The sequence below is a fragment of the Megascapheus bottae genome, unplaced genomic scaffold, assembly GCF_031878675.1.
Source record: "Megascapheus bottae isolate mThoBot1 unplaced genomic scaffold, mThoBot2.hap1 HAP1_SCAFFOLD_43, whole genome shotgun sequence".
Taxonomy (NCBI): domain Eukaryota; kingdom Metazoa; phylum Chordata; class Mammalia; order Rodentia; family Geomyidae; genus Megascapheus; species Megascapheus bottae.
Window position 1 is genome coordinate 1,380,743 of NW_028327392.1, and position 6,000 is coordinate 1,386,742.

Below are 6,000 nucleotides of genomic sequence, written 5' to 3' on the forward strand. Positions count from 1 at the left end.
AGAAAAGCTTAAAGAAGTTGTTTGTTCTGGATCTTTTCATAAAAGGTTTTTTGTTTTATTCTCCCCACTCCCAATTTTAAGGTTTTCACATAAAATCCACAACTAGACAACAAAGATCACTAAGGGGCTTAAGGAGAACCTAAATGTTTTCTTGAACAAAAGTGGAACTATCTTTTATTTTAACTCATCATCTCATAAACAGAAATGTCCAGGCTATGGCTTTTAAAACATCCGTCCCTTAGTGTCTTGCTTTGCTTCTATTTTAATGTGTCGGAATTAATCTTAGATAAAATGAGCACGTTTGGGTCATTTAAATAGCATTCTCTAAGTTGTGAAAACTAGCACATGTATTTGAATCTTCAATTCATGGTAGTTAATGCTTTAGTAAACATAGTTTTGAAAATGTTTAAAGACATTTACCTATGCAAATTCATCATCACAACTCAGGACCCCATCTGAAATGGCTTGGGTTATACATAAACTCACTATAAAGTAATGAAAAGTAATAATGATGGTAATAAAACTAGATGAGGTTTAAAAAATAATGGCTATTTCAATTAGAACAAACACACATGGCTGTAATCCTAGCTACCCAAGAGGTTGAGATTAGAGGACCATGGTTCGAAGCCAGGGGGCAGAAAAATCTGTGAGATGCTTATCTTCAATTAACCACTCAAAAAATGAAAGTGGAGCTGTGACTCCAAGTGATAGAGCACTAGCATTGAGCAAAAAAGTCAGGAACAGCACCCAGGTCTTGAGTTCAAGCCCCATGACTGACAAAAACAAAAACTCTTTCCAAGGGGAAAAAGTGGGAGAAAAACATGGGAAGGGGTAACAATGTTCAAGAATGCACCTTGGGTTGGGAGTTTGGCTTACTGGTAGAGTGCTTGCCTAGCATGCACAAAGACCCGGGTTCAATCCCTCAGTACCACAGAAACATAGAAAAAAACATAAATGGGGCTGAGGCTCAAGTGGTAGAGCTTTAGCCTTGAGAAAGTCCAAGGACAGTGCTCAGGCCCTGAGCTCAAGGCCCAGGACTGGCAAAAAAAAAAAAAAAAAAAAAAAAAACAATGTACCCACTACCTGATGAATGTAACTGTAACCCCTCTATACATTACCTCAACTATATTAAGAAAAATCATTTCCACAGGTCAAGTATTTACCATAACATTTTTATAGTATTAATTCATTTCCCTTTAGAAATAAAGAGCATACAAGGTCTTTGAAATTCTACTAATATTTACACTCCTTGGATTTCAGTTCTATTAATATTTATTTATTTTTATTTATTTATTATTTATTTATTTTTGCTAGTCCTGGGCTTGAGCTCAGGGCCTGAGCACTATCCTTGGACTTTCTCAAGGCTAGAGCTCTACCACTTGAGCCTCAGCACCACTTCCAGTTTTTTGCCACAGGAGTCCCTGTGAGCAGGCTCCAGGCACAAGTAGCCTCAGTCCCCGCCCCGCCCCGCCCCCGCCCCCGCCCCGCCCCGCCCCCGCGGAAGGCGCAAGGGGCGTGGCCCGGGGAAGGGGCGTGGTTTGGGAGTCGTGAGGTGGTGGAGCCCGGGCTGGCTCAGCAGTCCTGGCTGCAGCCTGCGGCCTGGGCCCCACGCCTCGCGCCCCCACGCCTAGGAGGTGGTCCGGGTGGAGGAGGGAGAGCAGGAGGGCCTCTGCGGGCGTCTGCTCCGCCCGCTGCCCCTTCTCCTTCGGGCCAGAGCCGAGGCCACAGCGACCCATGCGAGCCCGACCAGAGGGCAGGTAAGGACCCTGGCGGGGCCCCGCGGGCGGGGACTGCCGACCGCGCTCCGGCGGCGGCGCTAGGCCCGTGCGCCCTGCTCCGGGAAGGCGACTCCGCGATCTCAGCTCTCCACCGGCCCGGAGTCGGGAAGTTGGGGAGAAACTTCTCCCCTCCCCCGGCCCGGCGGGCGTGTGTCTTCTGCCCGCGCTACCTGCTCGCCGCGGCCGCGGTCCCCGCCCCACCCCGGGCTTCCCGGTCCCTGCCCGCGTCCTCCGGGGCGTCGTGTGCCCACCCCGCCCCCGACGAGGTGTGCGTGTTGGTGGGGGAGGGAGGTTGGGTTGGAAATGTGTGTGTGTGAGTGGGGGGGGGCTTTGAACCTTCATTCGGATCCCCGAGCCCGATGAGGGGTCGCGGGGAGCGGCTCCTTTCTGCCCTGGAGAGTGGACGGAGGTCCGCAGGCCGCCGGGCTCAGGGGGCCTCTGAGCCAGGCTGGGAGGACCTGGGCGCGGGGACGAGCGGGGGTGGGGGGGGAGCTCCGGGCGGCCCCGGGTTTGATAGAAAACCGCAACCTGTGTAAAGTTTTCCTTTGTTTTGCCTGGGGGGTGGGGAGATCCACCCTTCCGCCGCCAGTCGTGTGCCACTCGTGTGGCACAGGCCGCTCTGCTGCAAAAGACTTGTTGCTCTCCTTAACAGGATGTCACTGGGTGAGGATTACCTGTAGTGAAGACAGCATGAACGTAAAGCAAGGATATTTGTGTATATCCTTTGCACTGCCACCAGATGGCATGTCAAATGTTTATCTGAAACCCTTAATAGCTATAACCTTGAAATCACTTAGTAAAGGTAGAAAATAAGTAATTTGATTCCTTCTAGTTGGATTTGAAAAATCTAATACTCACAGCTGTTGGAGATAACACAATCACATACTTAGAAATTCAAGTACAACATGGACATAAAGATATATTCTAAGTTAGACACTGGTGATTCATAATTGTAATCTTTGCTCCATTGGGGGCTGAGTTCTAAGGATCATGGTTCATAGCCAGCCCAGGCAGAAAAGTCTATAAAACTCATCTGAAACTAACAACCCAAAGGTAAAAAGCAGAACTGGGGTCTACGTGGTAGCCTTGAATAAAAAAGCTAAGAGAAAGCATCCAGGCTAAGTTCAAGACCTAGTATTTGCGCGCGCGCACACACACACACACACACACACACACACACACACACACTAAAAATAATAAATTACCAGGCTCATTATAGATTTTGCCTGTACCGAGAGGAAATGTTCCTAACTCAATATGTTGGTAAATAATTCCAGTCTCTCTCATACATTGGTAAAATCAGAGCCACTTTTTGAAGCAGTGAAAATGCCTGATGTAATTTCAATAGTTATAAATCAAAACTAAGCCTAGAAAACTGGACTCATAAATAAGTGCAGAGACTCCAGCTGGTTTTATTCTAAAGGCACTCTCAGATCCATTTGCATGAAGCTGACATGAGTATGGGAAAAGGGAATTCTATTTTAGTACAATCAGTTAGGAGCAGTCCCCAGGATTTAAATTTCCTAATAGGGAAATATACAGCAATTAATTTTTAAAGATTGAATTACTAAATGGAGAAATACAAGTTCTTATTTGCCCTTTGATGATTGTTTCTGTTCTGTGGAAAATTTCTAGGATTATAGATGAAGATTGAGGATAAGGAATTCTTTCATTCAACCACAAAGTCAGTAAGACAAAGCATGTAACCTACATTTTCTTCTAATCAAATCTGCTGTTTCTTTGATGAAATTGGTTTGGTGGGCTTTTTCTCAGCTTGAACTTAACCACATAAAATGAAACTTCATAGATTCTGACTCTAAATTCTAAAGATTAGAGAAAAATTAACCATCCTGACTTTTCTGTTTTAACCAGACTGCTCTAAGACTTAGAATGAATTACTTCAGTAAACAGACTGAGAAGATTGTGAAAGACCACAAAAACAAATAATTTCAAGAATTTTTGTTGTTTATATCAAATGTCTTATCTGTGGCAGTTAATGTAGAGGTTCACCCAGTTAGTTCCAATTGTATATTAACTTTTCCAATGAAAGAGAAAAACGACTCAAAGAAGTAAAATAACTAACCTAGCTGACACAACATGTAAATGTAGGAGACAAAGTTAGGAAATCCAGTCCCCTTTCAAATTCCTAATATCTTTTGTTTTTCTTAGTCAACTATATGAATATTAGGAGTGTCATTGTATTTATGTAGCCATTTATATGTTTATACCTGATGTCTCCTACTTAAAAGTACTATAAAATCTTTACTCAATACACACTTTTATTTTTATTCCTCAAAGTCTAAAATGCAATGCCATGAAATACACTTTTTTTTTTTTTTTGCCAGTCCTGGGCTTGAGCTCAGGGCCTGAGCACTGTCCTTGGCCTTTCTCAAGGCTAGAGCTCTACCACTTGAGCCTCAGCACCACTTCCAGCTTTTTTGTATGTATGTGGTACCAAGGAATCGAACCCAGGTCTTCGCTCATGCTAGGCAAGCACTTTAACCACTAGGCCAAACTCCCGGCCCATGAAATACACTTTTAAGTTACTATTATATCTGCACTTTTAGAAATAAGCAAACTATATCAGGTTGAGTTAATAATGCAAAAATTTGATCCTACTTACTGTCTTTTTTCTTTTCCATATTTTCCTTTGGTAGTTAATGGTAGTAGAACTATTTTTTTAAGTTGTAGAAATATCACAGTTCATTTACTCAGCATGTATTTCTGGAGCACAAACCATTATGATGTTCTGTTTGTAGTCATGTGCTTGCTTATTTGCTGATTTATTTTTCCCTTTGTACCAACTGTAGATAGGAAGAAATGCAACAGTCCCCCCACAATGAGCAGAAGGGACATGATTGTATCCTGAAGAGAACCTAGAAGAAGCAAGGAGGCAGCCAAAACAGGCTAGTTAATACCCAACTCTCAATGCCAGATATGGCTATATTTTGCCAGCTCTAATCTTGATACCTCCTATGTAATTGGTTAGGTAGAATTAGTTTAGGTAGATTTTTTTTTATTACCAGGTATTTGCTCTTTACCATATCCTCATTCAGTGTTTTCTTACTTTAACTTTATTCCTCGGGGCTTTATCTATTCCTTATTCAGATGTTTTTACTCTTTTGGATGGATTTTTGTTGTTTTAATGTTTGTTTTTGTTTTTGTGCTGGTCCTGAACTCATGGATTAGGTGCTGTCCCAGGGGCTTATTGCTCAAGGCTTGTGCTCTACCGCTTGAACCACATTTTTGAATTTTTGGTGGTTAATTGGTGATAGGAGTCTCCTGGACTTTCCTGCTTGGGCAGACTTCAACTGCAATCCTCAGATGTCAGACTCCTGAATAATTAGCAAATAACTAGCATTACAGGCATGAACCACCAGTGCCCAGCTGGATTGCCTTTTAAATGTGCATTTTCCTGTGATGAAAAAAGCCGTTCACGTAGCCTACAACATAGTCTGTGGGAGCTATTGCTTTCAGGACATGCAGCAAGCTAATGTTTATTTCCCTTACCTTGTTTGTTATTTTCCTTTTCAATGTTTCAATACTAGTAGCAGAGACACAGATGACTTAACATTTCCCACTTATGAAACCCCTTTACAGAGTTTTATCTCTTCCAGATTGAGCATTTAAAATTAACTATGAGACTTCTCTCTTGTCCTTGATTGGAATGCTGGTTCAGTATTCACAAAATGAACATTTTGGCTGGCAGCTGAAGAAACAATGATTGATCATGGTACTTTCAAGTTGTACTAACATGAAAGAGCTGACTGATGAGAAGGGATGAGAGTATTTGTCTAAGTACTGCCCCAGTAGAGTAACTCACAGTACCCAAAGAATATAGAAGGAACAGAGAAAAGGAAACAAACAAACAAAAAAAAACCCTCCCCTTAATTCTTAATATCAGGTCATTATTGCTGACACATTTGATGAGATGGGGAAAATAGGCTTTTTGTTAATGTGTCATAAAATAAATAGGAACGACATAGTGGCAGATGAAAGCTTTTGCTTCTCTCCATTTTATCGCTTTTAAATGTGGCTTTTCACATTCTGATTAGAATTTTAAACATGCATGGGAATTAAGAAGATATGGAATTTATGAAAAAATGATCTCCACCAAGTAGTTTCTTAGGCAGATTGGAATGCTTTGACCTTGAAAAGATAAATCCAGAACAAGTTAAAAACAGTGCATTATATTGCTGTGAACATATACAACTCCTAGCGT